Below are 23475 nucleotides of genomic sequence, written 5' to 3'. Positions count from 1 at the left end.
GTCTGAGGGCTGGGGTTGGGAGAAATGGAGAGTTGTTGATCAAACTTTCACTTATAAGATGAATAAGTTCTGAGAATCTATCATTGGTACAGCATGGTGACTATCATTAACAATACTGTACTGTATGCTTGAAAGTTGCCAAGAGTAAATCTTAAATGTTCTCACCACACAACACACAAAAAGGTAACTATGTGAGGTGATGGATGTAAAAGTATCCTTCTTCTGGTAATCATTTCAAAAAATAAATGTGTCAAATCATCATGTTGTATATTTAAACTTATACAATAATATTTATCAATTATATCTCAATAAAGTTGGAAAAACAAAACAAGACAAAATCATTCAATATAAGTTTTCCTGGGGCCTTTAAATTTTCTAGGTCAGTGTTTTATCCCCCTAGATTGTCTTAGTTACTTCCATTGGTTGTAGCTGTGTTTTAGTGACATGAAGCTATATATTTCTTTTTTTGCACTGTTTTACCTAGTTTTGAATTTTTAAAAAATTGTTTACACTCTTTTACTATTTTCTGGAACAACTTGTATTAATGCAGAATTTAATAATTCACTGAAAGTTTGGTATAACTCACATACTCTATTTGGGCTTGTTTTTTCTTTCCCTTTTTTTTTTTTTTTTTTTTTTTTTTTTTTTGAGGCATGGAGGAGTGGGGCAGAAGGAACATCTTTGACTATATTTTCAGATTCTTTAATTTAATGCTCTTTGGTTTATTCCAGTTTTCTATTTCTTCTTGCACCTATTTTGACATCTTAAATTTTTCTGGCAATTTAACATTTTTATCTAGGTTCTCAAGTATATTAATATATAATTGTTCATAAAATTTTTTATTTTCTAAATTTCCAAAGTTTCTATAGTCTCCATTTTTCATTCTGGATTTTATTTGCATAACTTTTTTTTCTTAAGTCTTGCTAGAAGTTGGTCAATCTTACTAATCTGCTTAAAGAATCAGCTTTTGGTTTTATTACTTTTCTCATTATCTAATATTTGTTCTCAATTTTACTGATTTTTATCGCTGTCTTTATTATTTCTTTCTTTCTTGCTCCTTTAAGTTTACTCTGTGGCTCTTTCCTCAACGTCTTGCATCAAATGGTTCACTAATTTATTTTTAATCATTTTTTGTTTCCTAATAAATGTATTTAAAGTTAAATTTCCTTTTAACTGTTTTAATTATATCTCACAGAGTTTGAAAACAGGGTTTTCATTATCAATCAATTCTAAATATTTCTTGATTTTCTCTTTAATGCAAGGATAATTTGGTAACATATATTTCCAAACAGATGAGATTTTAAAATAGCTATTTGTTTGTTATTAATCTCTAATTTTATGTTATTACAGTAGAAGATTCAGTATGTAGAATATTGATACTGTGGAATGTGTTCAATATTCCATTATGGCTGAGTATAAAATTTAACTTTTTAAATGTTTATTGTATACTTGTAAACGTTGAATATTCTCTGTTAGGTGAAAAGTTCTCTATATATCTAACAGCTGGAGCTTATTATTTATATTGTTTAGGTCATAGATATTACTGCATATTTTTTCCCTGCTTGACATGTAAACTTCCGAGAGGGTCTGTTAAAATCTACAGTTAAAATTGCTGATTAATCAATTTCTCCTTATAGTACACTCATTTGTTGATTGACATATTTCTCGATTATTCTAGGGGTCTTTTATAAGTAACATTCTTCTTTGTCCCTTGTGATAGTTTTATCTTACATTTTAATTTTTTAGATATTATGTTTACCATCCCATCTTTCTTATGTCATACTTATCTGTATATCTTTCTCATCCTTTCCTTTTCAATTTTTCTGTACCTTATTGTTCTTCATACATTTCTTATAGACAAAAATGAAGTATTTTTTTTCACTACCATTTTTAGGATCATATTTTATTTTCTTTAGATACTTTCCCTTTTGTTACAATCTGTTGCATATTGGCTGAGTGCAGCGTTTTCCATAAATTTTGCACATGCATATGCACTAAATTGAGTGGCTGTCTAGCAGTGACAGGCGAGAAGATGTTCCACTGAATGTTCAGTTGTTCCCAGGGTCTTTCTGGGCTGTTGCCAGGATTCTGTAGCCTGTAATCTTGTTGGTTATCTCTTTGTAAATGTACATATAACTCAATCACATAAATATATAGTATTTTTAAAATTCAACCTAGGAGTCCTACCTTTTTATTTGGTAGCTTTAACCATTTCCATTTATTGTAATTATTGGTTATATATTATCTTGTCTCATATTTTCTGTTTACTTTTCTTTCACAGAGTTCTCTCTTTTTTTTTTTTTTTTTTTTTTTCCTGCTTTCCTGTTTTTAATCAGATTGGTCAAGTCTTCTTCTTCTGGTTAAAAAAATTATATATTTTATTTTTATTCTGACATTGATTTTCCTTAACATAAGACTCATCCTCACATTTATTAATTTCTATTAAACTTAAACTTACCACTACATTTATCTTCCCCTGTTGGTGCTTGTTAAGTACTCATGAACTCAGATCTACTTGATTTTCAATCTCTTTTCTTCTGTATCTTTCTCCAGATGTAAATATTTTCTAGAATTTTAATTTTTTATTTTTTGTATTTTTGGCTGCTTTGGGTCTTCGTTGCTGCACATGGACTTTCTCTACTTTCAGCGAGTGGGGGCTCCTCTTCATTGCAGTGCATGGGCTTCTCATTGCCATGGCTTCTCTTGTTGCAGCACACAGGTTCTAGGCACATGGGCTTCAGTAGTAACAGCATGCAGGCTCAGTAGTTGTGGCACGTGGGCCCTAGAGCATGCAGGCTTCAGTAGTTGCGATGCATGGGCTCAGTAGTTGTGACACGTGGGATTAGTTGCTCCGCAGCATGTGGGATCTTCCCGGACCAGGGATCAAACCTGTGTCCCCTGCATTGGCAGGTGGATTCTTAACCACTACACCACCAGAGAAGTCCCTAGAATTTTAGTTCCTTGTTTTAATGATTATATTTTCTCTTTTTCTTTTCTTGATTTTAGTTTTTTTTCATTAGATGACTCTTATTTCCCTTATTTCTTGTAGCAACTCCTGTATTTTTTTCTCTTTCATTTGAGAACTTCTTAAAATGTTTGCAGTGGAAATCTTTAGATGGAAAATTTTTTCAGACTTTTGTGACAGAGCTTTTTTAAGATACAAAATATTTTAATTGAGATGTAATTGACATATAACGTTGTGTAAGTTAAAGGTGTACTATGTGTTGATTTGATACATTACATTTTGAGATTAGATTACCACCATAGTAGCATTAGCTAACACCTCTATCACATCACATAATTATGATTTCTTTTTTTGCAGTGAGAACAATTAAGATCTAGTCTCCTAGCTACTTTGAAGTTTATAATGTAATAATGTTGGCTATAATCACTACACTGTGCATTAGGTTTTCAGAAGTTAGTTATCTACTAATTGTTAAGTTTGTACCCTTAAACAACATCTCCCCAATTCCTCCAACCTCAGCCCCTGGCAATCATCATCCTACTCTGTTTCTATTGTCAGTTTTTTTTTTGACTCCACATATCATACAGTATTTGTTTTTCTCTAACTCACTTATTTCACTTAGCATAATGCCCTCAAGGTCCATCCATGTTGTCACAAGTGGCAAGTTTTCCGTCTTTTTCAAGGTTGAATAATATTCCATTGTGTATATATATACACCACTTCTCCTTTATCCATTCATCCCCTGTTGGATGCTTAGCGTGTTCCTGTGTATTGGCTATTGTGAATAATGCTGCAATAAACAAGGGAGTGAAGGTATCTTTTCAATTTTTCATTTCTTTTGGATATATACCCAGAAGTGGGATTGCTGGATCATGTGGTAGTTTATTTTTAATTTCTTTTTGAGGAAACTCAACTGTTTTCCACAGTGGCTCAATCAATTCACATTCCCACCAACAGTGCACAAGTTTTACCTTTTCTCCACGTTCTTGCCAACACTTGTTGTCTCTTGTCTTTTTGATGATAACCATTCTAACAGGTGTGAGGCTATATCTCTTTGTGGTTTTATTTACATTTACCTGATGATTAGTGATGCTGAGCACCTTTTCATGTACCTGTTGACTATTTGTTTATCTTCTTTGGAAAAATGTTTATTCAGATTCTTTGCCCATTTTTTAACTGAATTGTTTGGGGTTTTTTCCTATTGATCTGTAGTTCTTTATATACTTTGTATATTAACCCCATCACATATATGGTTTGCAAATATTTTCACCTTTTTATTTTTTTGATTTTTTTCTTCTGCTGTGCAGGAACATTTTAGATTGATGTAATTCCATGTGTTTATTTTTGCTTTTGTTGCTCATGCTGTTGGTGGCATATCCCAAAAACCATCACCAAGACCAAATTTAAGTAGCTTTTTCCCTATTTTCCTCTAGGAGTTTTTATGGTATCAAGCCTTATGTTTAAGTCTCTAATCCATTTGATTAATTTTTGTGAGTGGTGTAAGACAGGGGTCTGATTTCATTTTATTGCATGTAGCTGTCCAATTTTCCCAACCCAATTTATTGAAGAGATTGTCCTTTCACCGGTGAGTATTCTTGGTTCCCTTGTCAAATATTAATTAACTGTATATGTAGGGGTTATTTCTGGGCTCTCTATTCTATTTCATTGGTGTATGTGTCTGTTTTTATGCCAGGACCATACTGTTTTAATTACTATAGCTTTGTAATATAGCTTGAAATCAGCCACTGGCTGTGCTCCATTTTGGTGAGGTTTTTGTCCAGGCTCCCTGGCCAGGCAAGGCCTCCAGCTATACCCCATGGTTGGATGGGGCTGGAGGCTGTGCTTCATGTTTGAGTGGGGTTGCTGTTCAGGCTCCCTGGTCAGATAGGGGCACAGGCTGTGCCCTGGAATTGGCCATTGTCATGGGCTGGGCTACATCTCTGGGTGTGCTCAGCAATCAAGTAGGGCTGTAGGCTGGGCTCTACAGCTGGGCAATACTACAGGCTTTGTTCCAAGGCTACTCGGTCACTGTTCAATTTCCCTGGTCAGGCATGGCCAGAGTTTATGCTCCGCAGTTGGGCAGAGTTGCTGACTAGGTTTTCTGCCTGAGTGGGGCTGTAGGATAGGCTCCATGGCTGCCAGAATCTCTGGCCAGCCTTTCTGGTCAGATGGGACTGGAGACTATGCTCAGCAGTTGGGCGGGGCTGCTGACCTACTACCCTGTACAAATGGGGTCATAGAATGGGCTCCACAGCCAGTATGACCCATTGGCTGAGAGCCCAAACAGGCAGAACTGCTGAATCAAGCTCCTTGGACAGACAGGGCCACTATCTCAGCTCTGCAGATGGGCAGAGCCACTGACAGGGATCTATGCTCGGGCACCACTGCCAGCAGGAATGTAATCTACCAAGATCTGTAGGCTGATTGCTATAGGCCTCTCCTCACTTCTTTATCTCTGTCTAATCTTCAGTGGTCCAGCCCCACCAGTTCCCTCAGTGGTCCCTGTGAGGCCAGACCCAAGTGAGTTTCCCAGAAAGCATGCAGGGGAAACTGGATGTCCACTTTAGGATCCTTTTACCCTCAGAGAAACCACAAGCCCAGGGAGGGCTTCTCCATGTGGAGCTGTTCCATCCTGCAGGAGGAACAATGCAGTCAAAGTGAAAATGCTCCTATTACCCTTCTAATGCAGGCCTTGGTCTCTGTGGTCCATGGTACTTCAGTCTCATCCCTAGGCTCTGGGATTTTCACAAAGGTGTCTTGGGCATGGACAGTTGCTATTTCATCTTTCTGTGAAGGAGACTGAAGTTGAAAGCCACTTATTCTACCATTTTGCTGAAGTCCTATGCTTTGCTAATTTAAGAATATCATAAAATTATTGAAAATACCAGTAGCCATTCATATCTGTAGGCAAATCATACAGCTATATTGTTTTGATTTGATGGACATTGAAATGACATTATATAAGAAATATCACCTCAACAACTGTGTAATTCTAGGTAAGTGCAATAACTAATTTTAAGCATTTTATTACACAGAAGGATAGCATACAGCTAACATATATACGTGAAAGGATTGGTTTGTTACACTCATTCCACTTATTTCAACACCATCCATTTTCCATGGGGTGAAATCCAAGGAAAAGAAATGTGGAAGGGCAATTGAGAGGTATAGGCTTTGTTCCCAGCAAGACTGGATGCTACAGCAAGGTCAGCAGTCCTGACTAGGTCCCTGGAGTGACAATCCTGCTGACTTTGCTGTAGACGGACCCTGCTCATGTTCCAGAAATATTAATCCACTAAAATGCATTCATCACCTTCTACCAAAATTGCTGCTGGGGGCCAAGATGTGCTTAATGTGAGGACTTTTTTTTATCCTAGTCAGTCTGAGTAATTCTGGTTTTTAAGGAAAAGAGAAGGCAGTTTTCTAAGAAGTTGTTCCATAACAAAGAAGCTTTATAAGTCCCTTCACTCTATCCAGAAAAAAAAGTGGAGCCTGAACTTAGATTAAGTATCAGACCACATCCTGTGTCACATGGAGTGGTATGGAGTAATGCTTGATCACTGGCACCGAATGGTAACTCTTTGGAAAAGAGTCTTATTCATTTGTCCTTTTTTGGGGGAGTAATTAAAAATCTAATGAAGGTAATTCTTCAAGAAAGAAGGCCAAAACCAATCTATCCTGTCAGGCACACAAAGATGAATTTCTCATCCACCCTCTACCCACCCTCTAGACACACACACACACACACACACACACACACACACACACACTAGACCACAGAGGCTGTACCAGAGCACGCTGCTGGCACAGTCCCAAAGCCACACAACACAGAGCCCAGAAGGCACCAAGGTTTGGGACTGCCAAACCACATCTCAGGATTTTCTAGTTTATTCTCCAGTTTCTTTCTGCCTTTCAGGTAGAGGCCAAGGGAAGAGCACTCTTTAGTTGGATGATGGTTCTCACTAGGAGCACCATTGCCAGGACAAATCAACTCTACCCCTCACCTGGGTAGGAAAAAAGTATATTTTTCCCTAAAGCTTATAAGGAGTTTGTGTTCCCTTGTAAAAAGATGAGGCAAGAATTAGAAAATCCTAATAAAATGAATCAATGGCAATCTTAAACCATTGTAAACCGATTTCATTCTCATTTCCTCAAATTTGTTTTTACAAAGATCAATACAATTTTTACATAAGTCTTAAAATCCATACATTTATATGGCAGGAAGAAGTCCAAATCAGGACATTTTATAAATAAGTAAGCTGCAGAAAGACTCATAAGAAGTTCCTGTTTTGGGGGGCAGAGCCAGGACTTGAACCCACATGTTCTAACCACCAGTCCAGAATTTTTCCCACTCAACTACTTTGCTTTTCTGATAATGATGCATATGCATATTTTGCAGATAAGTTTTTAAAGGAAATCTCATTAAAGTCATCCTGTTTTAATTCACAAACAAATAATTTTGTTGAGCAATTAGAACACATCTGTGTCTCCCTATAAAACCATCTGTGGTGTTTACAGATTTACTGAAATAAACACAGAGGAATAAATGAAATTAACTAATCAGAATTTCCTGCCTGGGATTTGTACTGTATAAGCCAATTTTTTTCTTTTATTTAGAGAAAAATCACTTTAATGCTTATTAACATTTAGAAGCATAAGATAGATGAAAATTTATTTTCTTATATGGTAAAGGTAATATGTTATAGAGAAAGTAGAAAAGACCTGTTACCTAATCAAATTGATTACCTATGTCCAGAGACCTTCCATCTAAGTTAGACATCATATCACGTCTTCATTTGTTATGTTGCTATCACAATCCACAATGATGCCACTGTAAATGTTTTTTCAACTACTCTGTTCACTAAGCATTGTCATTGTTTTGTTTATTCATTGTGGTGGATTTAAAAAGAGGAGGGGTAAAATATCTGCATCTATAAATGAAGCATTAGCCTTCCACTATCTTCTACTTCAAATTCTTCTGTTAGCAAACTTACCACACCTAGTGTCAGTGCCAAGATAATAAAGAGATAAAAGGAAAGCAATGGCCTGTGGCTGGAAAGGAGAGCAGAAACAATGTATTCTTTGACTTAGAGGCATGAGTTCTGATTAAAACAAATGATTTTTTAAAAATCTTCTAGGGCTTCCATGGTGGTGCAGTGGTTGAGAATCTGCCTGCCAATGCAGGGGACACGGGTTCGAGCCCTGGTCTGGGAAGATCCCACATGCCACGGAGCAACTAGGCCCGTGAGCCACAACTACTGAGCCTGCGCATCTGGAGCCTGTGCTCCACAACAAGAGAGGCCGCGACAGTGAGAGGCCCATGCACCGCGATGAAGAGTAGCCCCCGCTCGCCACAACTAGAGAAAGCCCTCGCACAGAAACAAAGACCCAACACACCCAAAAATAAATAAATAAATAAATTTATAAAAAATAAAATAAAATCTTCTAGTTTAGCACAAATTTCCCAGTATGCTTAGATTAGCCATCTTATGTCATCAACTAGAATCTAAATTAAAGGAAAATTCCTGTATTGACTAGACAGTTGTCTATTCAATAATGAAAGCTGTTGGAAATTGCCTCCTATCTCATATTCCCTGTAAGCTCTTCCTATAAATAACTGAGCTATAATCAGCTCATCAATTGATGTGCTTCATAATGGTTTAAAAGGATGTCTTATTTTTTCTAAAGAAATGTTTTAACATGTCTGTTTATATGCATGTACCATACTCTCTCTGCTCTTTCTTGTTTCCTCTTACAAAGAGCTCACAGAACTAGAGAGACCCCTTGAGACCATCAGTCCTCCAACTATGCCACTTGACTGTTGAGAAAACTGAGATAAAGGAGTCTTAAACCTGGTCCTTTTTTTGTTCCCTGATGTTATATTGCTTTTACCCTTTCTCATAACCACAATAATTTGTGGTCATCCAGCAGTAACATAATAGGAACCATAATAAAAAATAGCTCAAGTTTCATTACCGTATAAAAAATTATACTTAAGCAGTTCCAGCTCTTAACCATATGCTCCAATTCTAAATAAATATTTAATAATAAAATTTTAAATGCACAAAATACTTGGATGTCTCCTTATAGCTAATTGAGATTGCATGTAATTCATTTGTTTATTTATTCAACCACCACTTTTTGAGTACCAGGTATTGTTCTAGGAGTTGGCAACCTTACTATGAACAAGAAAGTAGAACACTGAGGTAAGTAAATTAATAAAGGAATTTGTATCATTTCAGCTAATGACAAAGACCACATAAAAATAAAGTAACAATGCAACAGAAAGGGATTGCTTCAGAGATGTGGAAGAGAGAAGTAGCTGTGGGGGGCAGGGAAGGGCTGGGCAGTGCAGGGCAAGCAAGGGCCAGAGCCAGAGCCAGGGCTGGAGTCATGGTCACGGCCAGAGCAGGTTGCACAGCATGTCAGGAGGTGAGCATGTCCAAGCTTGCAGCATGCAGGAACTTCCCTGACCAGGGATCAAACCTGTGGACCCTGCAGTGGAAGTGCAGAGTCTTAATCACTGGACCACCAGGAAAGCCCCTTAAAACACTTTTTATTCAGGTATAAATATATATACATAAAAGTGCACAGACCAGTCCTTCCCATCAGGAAGCTTGCACAACCCTCTTATATAGCCTCAGCCACCAGAGGACACACAGCAGAAGCAAGAAGATCTACAATCCTGCAGCCTATGGAACGAAAACCACATTCACAGAAAGACAAACAAAATGAAAAGGCAGAGGGCTATGTACCAGATGAAGGAACAAGATAAAACCCCAAAAAAACAACTAAATGAAGTGGAGATAGGCAACCTTCCAGAAAAAGAATTCAGAATAATGATAGTGAAGATGATCCAGAACCTCGGAAAAAGAATGGAGGCAAAGATCAAGAAGATGCAAGAAATGTTTAACAAAGACCTAGAAGAATTAAAGAACAAACAAACAGAGATGAACAATACAATAACTGAAATGAAGAATACACTAGAAGGAATCAATAGCAGAATAACTGAGGCAGAAGAACGGATAAGTTACCTGGAATACAGAATGGTGGAATTCACTGCCACAGAACAGAATAAAGAACAAAGAATGAAAAGAAATGAAGACAGCCTAAGAGACCTCTGGGACAACATTAAACACACCAACTTTCGCATTATAAGGGTCCCAGAAGGAGAAAAGAGAGAGCAAGGATCCGAGAATATATTTGAAGAGATTATAGTCGAAAACTTCCCTAACGTGGGAAAGGAAATAGCCACCCAAGTCCAGGAACCTCAGAGAGTCCCAGGTAGGATAAAACCAAGGAGAAACAGGCAGAGACACATAGCAATCAAACCGACAAAAATCAAAGAAAAGTTATTAAAAGCAATAAGGGAAAAATGACAAATAACATACAAGGGAATTCCCATAAGGTTAACAGCTGATTTCTCAGCAGAAACTCTACAATCCAGGAGGGAGTGGCATGATATATTTAAAGTGATGAAAGAGAAGAACCTACAACCAAGATTACTCTACCCAACAAGGATCTCATTCAGATTCGACAGAGAAATCAAAAGCTTTACAGACAAGAAAAAGCTAAGAGAATTCAACACCACCAAAACAGCTCTACAACAAATGTTAAAGGAGCTTCTCTAAGTGGCAAACACAAGAGAAGAAAAGGACCTACAAAAACAAACCCAAAACAATTAAGAAAATGGTAATAGGCCTCAACTTAATAAAGGCCATTTATGACAAGCCCACAGCAAGCATCATACTCAATGGTGAAAAACTGAAAGCATTTCCATGAAGATAAGAAACAAGACAAGGATGTCCACTCTAGCCACATTTATTCAACATAGTTTTAGAAGTCCTAGCCACAGCAATTAGAGAAGAAAAAGAAATAAAAGAAATAAAAATTGGAGGAGAAGAAGTAAAACTGTCACTGTTTTCTGATGACATGATACTATACATAGAAAATCCTAAATATGTCACCAGAAAACTACTAGAACTAATCAATGAATTTGGTAAGGTTGCAGGATACAAAGTTAATGCATAGAAATTCTGGCATTCCTATACACCAACAACGAAAAATCAGAAAGAGAAATTAAAGAAACACTCCCATTTACCACTGCAACAAAAAGAATAAAATACCTAGGAATAAACCTGCCTAAGGAGGTAAAAGACTTATACTCAGAAAACTATAAAACACTTATGAAAGAAATCAAAGATGACATAAACAGATGGAGAGATATACCATGTTCTTGGATTGGAAGAATCAGTATTGTGAAAATGACTATACTACCCAAAGCAATCTACAGATTCAATGCAATCCCTATCAAATTACCAATGGCACTTTTTACAGAACGAGAACAAAAAATCTGAAAATTTGTATGGAGACACAAAAGACCCCGAATAGCCAAAGCAGTCTTGAGGGAAAAAAACGGAGCTGGAGGAATCAGACTCCCTGACTTCAGACTATACTACAAAGCTACAGTAATCAAGACAATATGGTACTGTCACAAAAACAGAAATATAGATCAATGGAACAAGACAGAATGCCCAAAGATAAACCCACACGCCTATGGTCAACTAATCTATGACAAAGGAGGCAAGGATATACAATGGAGAAGAGACAGTCTCTTCAATAAGTGGTGCTGGGAAAACTGGACAGCTACATGTAAAAGAATGAAATTAGAACACTCCCTAACACCATACACAAAAATAAACTCAAAATGGATTAGACACCTAAATGTAAGACCGGACACTATAAAACTCTTAGAGGAAAACATAGGAAGAACATATGTTTGACATTAATCACAGCAAGATCTTTTGTGACCCACCTCCTAGAGTAATGGAAATAAAAACAAAAATAAACAAATGGGACCTAATGAAACTTAAAAGCTTTTGCACAGCAACGGAAACCATAAACAAGATGAAAAGACAACGCTCAGAATGGGAGAAAATATTTGCAAACAAATCAACGGACAAAGGATTAATCTCCAAAATATATAAACAGCTCATGCAGCCCAATATTAAAAAAACAAACAACCCAATCAAAAAATGGTCAGAAGACCTAAATAGACGTTTCTCCATAGAAGACATACAGATGGCCAAGAGACAAATGAAAAGCTGCTCAATATCACTAATTATTAGAGGAATGCAAATCAAAACTACAATGAGGTACCACCTCACACCAGTTAGAATGAGCATCATCAGAAAATCTACAAACAGCAAATGCTGGAGAGGGTGTGGAGAAAAGGGAACCCTCTTGCACTGTTGGCGGGAATGTAAATTGGTGCAGCCACTGTGAAGAACAGTATGGTAGTTCCTTAAAAAAATAAAAATAGAATTACCATATGACCCAGCAATCCTACTCCTGGGCATATATCCAGAGAAAACCATAATTCAAAAAGACACATGCACCCCAATGTTCATTGCAGCACTATTTACAATAGCCAGGTCATGGAAGCAACCTAAATGCCCATCGACAGACGAATGGATAAAGAAGATGTGGCACATATATACAATGGAATATTACTCAGCCACAAAAAGGAATGAAATTGAGTTATTTATAGAGACGTGGATGGATCTAGAGACTGTCATACAGAGTGAAGTAAGTCCGAAAGAGAAAAACAAATATCGTATATTACCGCATATATGTGGAATCTAGAAAAACGGTACAGATGAACCGGTTTGCAGGACAGAGATAGAGACACAGATGTAGAGAACAAACGTATGGACACCAAGGGAGAAAGCGGGGGTGGGGCGTGGTGGTGGGATGAATTGGGAGATTGGGATTGACATGTATACACTAACATGTATAAAAAAGACAACTAATAAGAACCTGCTGTATAAATAAATTAATTAATAAAGTAAAACTCAAAAAAAAAAAAAGAGATGTAGAGGATGGGACAACCTTAGATTGAATGGACAGGGAAAGGCTGTCAGAGAAATGACATTGAGCCCAGACCTGAATGACAAAATGCAGGCAAGATGAGCATTCCAGCAGAGGCAGCAGGGCAGAGTGACCTGTGAGATGGTACACATGCCCTTCTCTCTAAGAAGCTCTTCTCCAAACAGCTGAATGTGAGGCAAACTCTCTACCTCCAGGTCTGCTTCTGGGCAAAATTAGATGTAGGCAAAATTTGTCTTGGGAGTCTGAAGTCCTTCTACCCGTCCTTCTGTTCCCTCTTTACCCTTTATTGATGCCTAAGGTTGTATCCCCAAATCACTCATCATCACCATCCTCTTCCCACCACCCAGCAAGCCCTGCAGGTAAAGTTATATTACTATGCAGGGCTTTGCAAACTACTCCACTGAAAACCCCACTGCAGAGGGGCATGAACTCATGCACATGGGGCTCTGCATGTGCCTGATCTGTGCTGTATCCATCAAGGCATATATGGAAAACATAATTAACAGATCAGGCTCTGCAGAAATGTAGAGTCTGACTAGGAAGACTCAATGCACAAATAACCATGAGAGAATCCTCAAGAAGATGTGCCTTAACCATGTGGTGAAGACCAGCTACATGGTTAAGTCACATTAATGGGATCTCCTAAAAAGGAAACATCACCACGGATACACAGTGGCTGTATTAACTTAGACACATTAATTTGACCATGTGTTTTTCAGTTGTGCCTTCCTTCCTCAAAGATGAGAATCACATCTAATATGTCCCTATAACTTTAAGCTCCTCTTAGCATTTTAAACATCCTGGAGGCTCTTATTTCTTACTAACTAAATAATTTTGAGAAAAATTCTAACTTGCCATCATAAAGGTTATCCAAGAACTTCATTAGTTTCATATAAGAGCCATAATTGATCTTATTATCTCATTATCATTATTATCCCATTTTACAGAGATGGGAACTAAGGCTTAGAGAAATCTGGTGATGGCCCAAGATAACGGGCAGACTCAGATTTTGTTCTGAGCTTGTTTCTCACACCAAACTGAAGCATGACTTATTGCAATTTATCTTTCTAGGTATAATATATGCAGTGTTAGTTAGCATAACATCAGATAACCTTTAAAAGCAGTTGTTAAGGGTGAGTTGGGGAAAATACATTATAAGATCGAACCAAGAAGAATTAGGATGAGACCTCAGAGGCAGAGAGTCAGAGCTACAAAGACTTGCAGAAAGCATACACAGCTTATAACGCAGCCTGAAGAGGCCGATTTTATAATTTTCCAACTTACTTTAAAGCATTATTGAAATTATCAACAATACCAACTGAAGGGTTACCAAACAAGGTTACAACGGGTTGTGTAACCACTAGCAAGACACTTAATTGCCTCCAGAGTTTCATTATAGAATGCGCAAGGTGGACTGATTGATCACCGAATTCAATTTTAGCTCCATAATTGTATGATCAATCAGTTTAGCACAACTGAATGCAAGAATGTTCCCCTTGAAAAAAAAAAGGTGGAAAATAAGTGGGAACTGCCTTTTTCAAATGCATTAAATGGACCAGAAGTTGATAAACCAATAAGTGAGCCATAAATACTTGTGATGCTAGGCTTACACATGATCTATTTTTCCTTCTCTTTCTTCTTATTCTTTCTCTTCATAATTTTCTTTGTTTTCTATATTTTAATAATAGACACATTACTTTTATAATACAAACATGTTTTTAAAAATACAGGCTTCATTGTTGAGTACGTGTGGCAATAAGGGTAAGACCCCTCCCCCCAAGATCCATTGTTCTTTGAGCCTCATGAAAGCCCAGAGTTATGGGAGGTGCCCACTTTTACCAGGAAGACTGTTCACCTCAAGTTCAATTTCCTCTCTGGCTTTTTAAGACAAGCTCACTATTTGCACAATTTCAAAGCTATCTGAGTTATTTCTGATTAAAAAAAAAAACATATTGGAAAAGACAATAATTAATAAACATGGGGGTAAAAGGTTTACACAGAAAGCATTAAGTGAAACTATCAAAACCGGCTGGTTGGAGAGGGGGTTGAGGAGGAAGAGAAGCTGATGGTGTCATTGCTTTCCCTGCAAGAGGTCAAGGGCTCCGAACAGCCCAATGTGAATCCTGTGAACTGAGCACTCCAAGCAGAACATTTAAACTTGTTTACAAGTGCCTGGTAAGGAACTGGACTTTGAAAGAGCCTTTGATGAAACTTGGCTTGCCTTTCTCAGGTCTGAGAGAGTGGCATCTGGGGCTTGTTTACACGGATTGGGATAAGGAGCTATTTACATTTCAAATACATATTTGCTTTTGAGAGAATCAACTTCAGATGGTTTGGAGGTTTTATCTGGAGACCCAGCCAAAGAAGCAATCCCGTCCCTCAGTTTTGACTGTCACAAGACAGTGGTGTTTCCTTAAGTGTCCCAGGGTCCTAATGTCCCAGGGTCACACAAGGCACCAAATATCATGCAAGGGACAGTTGCACACAACCAGGAATTGTTCCACCCAAAATGCCAATGTCCTGAGTAAAATAAACCAGTCACAAAAACACAAATACTTATGATTCCACTTATATGAGATGCCTAGAGTAGTTAAATCCATAGAGACAGAAAGCAGAATGGTGGTTGCCAGATGGTAAGAATACAGAAGAATAAGGAATTATTATTTAATAGATACAGAGTTTAAGTTTTGCAGGATGAAGAGTTCTGGAGGTGGACAGCGGTGACAGTTGTACAACCATGTAAATGTATTTAATACCACTGAGCTGTACACTTAGAAATGGTTAAGATGGTAAATTTATGCTACATGTATTTTACCACAATTAAAAATAATTGTTAAAAATGCAGTGGCACCTCCAACTGAGATACATTAAATCCCAGCCAATACCAGCCCAATACCAGCCCAATACTGAATCTGCCAAATTGAACGTCAAAGCCAAAGAAGAGGCTCCGTTCTCTTGATCACTCAGCACTGACCAGGGGTAGAGTTCTAGCAGCTGGGTTCCATGCAGGACCCAGGGCCAAAGAGGCTAACATCCCATGAAATACAAACAATAACGATCCAGTGCAACTCACATCCTGTGAGATATATGAAGAGACTTCATTCCATGTGGTTTAAGAACTCAGAGAACACCTCATTTGGTTCCAAATGTGATGGCCTGTATAAAAATTCTTTTTAAATTGTAAAACAGTATATAAATAAGGTATTGTACTTCTTATTCAGTACAGACTCTCTATCCTGTTCCTTGGAATTAAGACATTTTACCATGAACAGAATTGGAAAGGCTTTATCTAGAAGGGCCTAAGTTTCTCAGGACACAGTAGTTACTGTACATTAAGGAGGAGAAAACACATTCACTTTGCATGATAGCATGCACTATCAAAAATGTAGACGTTTACACATTAGTAAGGAAAATATGACATGCCTACAGGAAAATGGGAAGGTACTTGAACAAGCAATTTCTAAAGATATACAACTGGGCAGACAAATGTATGGAAATGTGTTCAATTTCAGTAGTAATCCAAAAAGTGCTAATTAAATAATTAAGATCTTTAGGTTTACTGACAAGATTAGAAATGATGTGACTGGACTAGTGGCCCTCTTCTTCCCTTCTTCAGATGAAAACACAGAATAAACTCGTTGACTAAGAAAAGTCTTTGTTGAAACTGTCGTCTGACAGATTACCTTTGTATTTGCAAAAAAAGAGACAGAAAAGAGCATGTAGATACTTTCTTACTCCTGCAGTCCCTAAAGTATGTTGATCTGGAGACAGGAATAAATATAATATTATTCTGCACACAAAGACAAAACAGCCTGCAAATTATAAGACAAAAAAATAATTTTATCTTCTTTAGGAGTTTAGACTATCCAGTGCCTGAGAATTAAAGCTTAACATTGGGAGATACGTGAGTACTTGCTGGGTTTCACAGGAGTAATGGGGAGAAAATCAGGCCACTGCCCACCCACCATCCATCACAAAGGACACAAGGCTGGAGAAAGGGTCTCCCCACCCACCCTTAACCCACTGAGAGAGACTTGTGCTCCAAGCCTTCTCAGGAAGAAGGCCTTAACCTCTTTCTAACTACTTGCACTTTGAACTTTAGAGAAAGTTTTACAAAGTACATTATTTTACTTTCCCCTTCTTTTGATTAAATTCCCTTTTTCAAATTGCCTGGGTCCTTTAATAAAGTTGCAAATAGCTAGTTTGGTAGGGTTTGGGGAGACTGAGGCACAGGATATACAAAAACGGTCTCCACTGAAGGCTTTGGGGGTTAGGTATGGGGGTCAGCAGCTGGTCAAGGGGATCGTGTCCTAAAGGTCCAGCCAATGGCAGACCGTAGGGAGGCCCCACTGACACTGCAAATTTCCTCTTGGCAGGGACTAGATCCTCTTCATTCCTGTACCTTCTTCAGCGTTAGACCCAAAGCCTTATCTGTAAGCATGGCTCAGTTCTTCCTCAGGCCCACTTTGGTGGTAACTATGAAGTGACATTTTCCTTTAAATAATGTAAAAAACGAATTTTGTTTTCCTCCAGATGTTTCCCTTCTAACTAGGACTTTAGTAAATCATTTTATTAACTAAAGTACTCAGTGATGGAGGCAGAGTCAAGATGGTGGTGTGGGAAGATGCAGAGCTAGCGTCTCCCCACAACTTGGGTGCCTGCCAGCCACTGGTGGGGGACTCTAACGCCCAAGGAGATGGGAGGAACCCCAAAGTGAACCGGTAGGATGTAGGGGGACCGAGGGGGAGGAGAAATGGAGGTCAGAGAGGATCGGCACCCCGAGGCCAGGGAGATCAGGAGAGGCAGGTGGGAGGGACTCTCTGGGAAAGGTGGGAGAGGAGCAGAGGGCGATCGCTTTGCCCACTCAGGCTGGGGAGCCTGCTGAGCTCCCAAGCTGGTACCCCCACACCCCAAAGCCCTATCCAGGCCACGTAGGTACTGGGGGCATAGGAGGGAGGCGGGGCAGATCAGGAGAGGCAGGCAGGAGGGGCCCTCCAGGAGGAGTGGGAGAGGAGTGGAGGGTGATTGTCCTGCCCACTCCAGCCCGGGGAACCTGCTGAGCTCCCAGGCTGATCCCCTGCCCTCCAAAGCCGCCTCCAGGCTGCGTGGGTCCTTGGGGGCATAGGTGGGAGTCTGGGGAGATCAGGAGAGGAAGGAGGGAGGAGAGGAAGGAGGGAGAGGCCCTCCCAGACCGGAGGAGCAGGAGAGGAGAGGAGGGCATTTGCCCCGCCCACTTGAGCCCAGGAAGCCTGCTGGGCTCCCAGATGAGGTCCCCTGCCCTCTGAGACCAGAGGCAGAAGGCACACCTGGGCCCCTTCTGTTCTTTGAGCCTAAGCCTCACCCCCCACAGCTCCCAGGGCCTTTTCCAGCCCTGTGGGTTGTGAGCATTGGCCCCACCCACTGCCCAAATCTTGCCCTACTTAGGCCCTGCCCTCCACAGCCAAGGCCTTCCCCCCCACTTTTATTCTTTTCTTTTCCCTCCTCCTCTCTTTTTTACTATTGTGGTACTCATGTACCTTCTGGTTGTTGATTCATCTATATATTTTTTTATATTGATCCTAACATATCTGTTAGTTTCCTAGTCTAATTTTATTTTTTACTTTGTTATTGTTCTCCTTTTTTTTTTTCTTTTTCTTTTTTTTTTTTTTTTTGCCACCCCAGGCAGCTTGTGGGATCTTGGTTCATGAGCCCAGGATCGAGCCAAAGCTCCTGCAGTGGGAACCCTGAGACCGAACCACTGGACTAATAGAGAACCTCAGACCCCAGGGAATATTCATCAGAGTGAGGTCTCACGGAGTTCCTCATCTCAGCACCAAGACCCAGCTCTATCTAATAGCCTACAAATGCCAGTGTTGGAAGCCTCAGGCCAAACAACCAGTAAGAGAGGAGCAAAATCCTCCTCAAAAAAAAAAAAAAAAAAATGAGATGGCAAAAATATATATCACAGATGAAGGAACAAGGTAAAAATCTACAAGACCAAATAAATGAAGAGAGAATAGGCAATCTACCTGAAAAAGAATTCAGAGTAATGATAGTAAAGATAGTAAAGATCCAGAATCTCGGAAATAGAATGGAGGCACGGATTCAGAAAATACAAGAAATGTTTAACAAAGATCTAAAGGAACTAAAGAGCAAACAAACAGAGATGAACAACACAATAACTGAAATGAAAAATATGCTACAAGGAATCAATAACAGAATAACTGAGGCAGAGGAACGGATAAGTGACCTGGAAGACAAAATGTTGGAAATAACTGCTGAGGAGCAGAATAAAGAAAAAAGAATCATAAGAATTGAAGACACTCTCAGAGACCTCTGGGACAACACTAAATGCACCAACATTCGACTTATAGGGGTCCCAGAAGAAGAAGAGAAAAAGAAAGGGTCTGAGAAAATATTTGAAGAGATTATAGTGGAAAACTTCCCTAACATGGGAAAGGAAATAGTCACCCAAGTCCAGGAAGCACAGAGAGTCCCATACAGGATAAACCTTAGGAAAAACACACCAAGACACATATCAATCAAACTAATAAAAATTAAATTCAAAGAAAAAATATTAAAAGCAGCAAGGGAAAAACAAAAAATAACATACAAAGGAATCCCCATAAGGTTATCAGCTGATTTTTCAGCAGAAACTCTGAAGGCCAGAAGGGAGTGGAAGGATATAGTTAAAGTGATGAAAGAGAAAAACCTACAACCAAGATTACTCTACCCAGCAAGGATCTCATTCAGATTCGATGGAGAAGTCAAAAGCTTTTCAAACAAGCAAAAGCTAACAGAATTCAGCACCACCAAACCAGCTTTACAACAAATGCTAAAGAAACTTCTCTAAGTGGGAAACACAAGAAAAGAAAAAGACCCACAAAAACAAACCTAAAACAATTAAGAAAATGGTAATAAGAACATACATATCAATAATAACCTTGAATGTAAATGGATTAAATGCCCCAACCAAAAGACACAGCCTGGCTGACTGGATACAAAAACAAGAACCATATATATGCTGTTTACAAGAGACCCACTTCAGACCTAGGGACACACACAGACTGAAAATGAGGGGATAGAAAAAGATATTCCATGCAAATGGAAATCAATAGAAAGCTGGAGTAGCAATACTCGTATCAGATAAAATAGACTTTAAAATAAAGACTGTTACAAGAGATAAGGAGGGACACTACATAATGATCAAAGGATCAATCCAAGAAGATATAACAATTATAAATGATTATGCACCCAAACATAGGAGCACCTCAATACATAACGCAAATTCTAACAACCATGAAAGGAGAAATTGGCAGTAACACAATAATAGTAGGGAATTTTAACACCCCACTTACACCAATGGACAGATCATCCAAACAGAAAATAAATAAGGGAACACAAGCTTTAAATGACACAATAGGCCAGAGAGATCTAATTGATATTTATAGAACATTCTAACCAAAAGTGGCAGAATACACTTTCTCCTCAAGTGCACATGGAATATTCTCCAGGATAGATCACATCTTGGGTCACAAATCAAGCCTCGGAAAATTTAAGAAAATTGAAATCATACCAAGCGTCTTATCTGACCACAACGCTATGAGATGGGAAATCAATTACAGGAAAAAAACTGTAAAAAACACAAATACATGGAGGTTAAACAGTACACTACTAAATAACCAATAGATCACTGAAGAAATCAAAGAACAAAGAAAAAAATACATAGAAACAAATGACAATGAAAACACGACGACCCAAAACCTATGGGATGCAGCAAAAGCAGTTCTAAGAGGGAAGTTTACAGCAATACAATCTCACCTCAAGAAACAAAAAAAAATCTCAAACAATCAAACCCTACACTTAAAACAACTAGAGAAAGAAGAACAAAGAAAACCCAGTCAGTAAAAAGAAAGAAATCATAAAGATCAGAGCAGAAATAAATGAAATAGAAACAAAGAAAACAATAGCAAAGATCAATAAAATTAAAAGTTGGTTCTTTGAGAAGATAAACAAAATTGATAAACCTTTAACCAGACTCAGTAAGAAAAAAAGGGAGAGGATGCAAATCAATAAAATTAGAAATGAAAAACAGGAAATCACAACTGACACTGCAGAAATACAAAGGATTATAAGAGACTACTACAAACAACTATATGCCAATAAAATGGACAACCACAAAGAAATGGACAAATTCTTGGAAAGGTACAATTTTCCAAGACTGAACCAGGAAGATTTAGAAAATATAAACAAACCTATCACAAGTAATGAATTTAAACCATAATTTAAAATCTTCCAACAAACAAAAGTCCAGGACCAGATGGCTTCACAGGTGACTTTTATCAAATATTTAGAGTAGAGCTAACACCCATCTTTCTCAAACTCTTCAAAAAAATTGCAGAAGGAGAAACACTCCCAAATTCATTCTACGAAACCAACATCACCCTGATACCAAAACCAGAAAAAGATATCACAAAAAAAGAAAATTATAGACCAATATCACTGATGAACATAGATGCAAAAATCCTCAGCAATATACTAGCAAACAGAATCCAACAGCACATTAAAATAATTATACACCATGATCAAGTGGGATTTATCCCAGAGATGCAAGGATTCTTCAACATATGCAAGTCACTCGAGGTAATACACCACATTAACAAACTAAGGAATAAAAACCACATGATCATTTCAATAGATGCAGAAAAAGCTTTTGACGAAATTCAACACCATTTATGATAAAACTCTCCAGAGAGTGGGCAAAAAGGGAAACTACCTCAACATAATAAAGGCCATATATGACAAATCCACAGCAAACATCATTCTCAATGGTGAAAAACTGAAAGCATTTCCTGTAAGATCAGGAGCAAGACAAGGATATTCACTCTTGCCACTCTTAATCAACATAGTTTTGGAAGTCCTAGTCACAGCCATCAGAGAAGAAAAAGAAATAAAAAGACTCCAAATTGGAAAAGAAGAAGTAAAACTGTCACTGTTTGCAGATGACATGATACTATACATAGATAATCCTAAAGATGCCACCAGAAAACTACTAGAGCTCATCAATGAATTTGGTAAAGTTGCAGGTTTCAAAATTAATGCACAGAATTCGCTTGCATTCCTATACACTAACAACGAAAGATCAGAAAGAGAAATTAAGGAAACAATCCCATTCACCATTGCAACAAAAAGAATAAAATACCTAGGAATAAACCTACCTGAGGAGGTAAAAGACCTGTACTCAGAAAATGATGACATTGATTAAAGAAATCAAAGATGACACAAACAGATGGAGAGATATACCATGTTCTTGGATTGGAAGTATCAATATTGTGAAAATGACTATACTACCCAAAACAATCTACAGATTCGATGCAATCCCTATCAAATTACCAATGGCATTTTTTACAGAACTAGAACAAAAAAATCTTAAACTTTGTATGGAGACACAAAAGACCCCGAATAGCCAAAGCAATCTTGAAAAAGAAAAACGGAGCTGGAGGAATCAGACTCCCTGACTTCAGACTATACTACAAAGGTACAGTCATCATGACAATATGGCACTGGCACAAAACCAGAAATATAGATCAATGGAACAGGATAGACAGCCCAGAGATAAACCCAAGCACCTATGGTCAACTAATCTATGACAAAGGAGGCAAGGATATACAATGGAGAAAAGACAGTCTCTTCATTAAGTGGTGCTGGGAAAACTGGACAGCTACATGTAAAAGAATGAAATTAGAACACTCCCTAACACCATTCACAAAAATAAACTCCAAATGGATTAAAGACCTATATGTAAGACCAGACACTATAAAACTCTTAGAGGAAAACATAGGAAGAACATATATTTGACATAAATCACAGCAAGATCTTTTGTGACCCACCTCCTAGAGTAATGGAAATAAAAATAAACAAATGGGACTTAATTAAACTTAAAAGTTTTTGCACTGCAAAGAAAACCATAAACAAGACAAAAAGACAACCCTTAGAATGGGAGAAAATATTTACAAATGAAACAACAGACAAAGGATTAATCTCCAAAATGTACAAACAGCTCATGGAGCTCAGTATCAAAAAAATAAAAATTCCAGTTAAGAAATGGGCAGAAGACCTAAATACACATTTCACCAAGAAAGACATACAGATGGCCAAGAGGCTCATGAAAAGATGCTCAACAACACTAATTATTAGAGAAATGCAAATCAAAACTACAATGAGGTATCATCTCACACCGGTCAGAATGGCCATTATCAAAAAATCTAGAAACGATAAATGCTGGAAAGGGTGTGGTGAAAAGGGAACCATCCTGCACTGTTAGTGGGAAGGTAAATTGATACAAACAGTATGGAGGTTCCTTAAAAAACCAGAAATTGAACTACCATATGACCCAGCAATCCCACTACTGGGCATATACCCTGAGAAAACCATAATTCAAAAAGAAACATGTACCCCAATGTTCATTCAGCACTATTTACAATAGCCAGGACATGGAACCAACCTAAATGTCCATCAACAGATGTATGGATAAAGAAGATGTGGCACATATATATAATGGAATATTACTCAGCCATAAAAAGAAACGAAATTGAGTTATTTGTAGTAAGGTGGATGGACCTAGTGTCTGTCATACAGAG

The sequence above is a fragment of the Eubalaena glacialis genome, chromosome 12 (assembly GCF_028564815.1).
Source record: "Eubalaena glacialis isolate mEubGla1 chromosome 12, mEubGla1.1.hap2.+ XY, whole genome shotgun sequence".
NCBI lineage: Eukaryota > Metazoa > Chordata > Mammalia > Artiodactyla > Balaenidae > Eubalaena > Eubalaena glacialis.
This window is presented reverse-complemented; position numbering follows the sequence as displayed.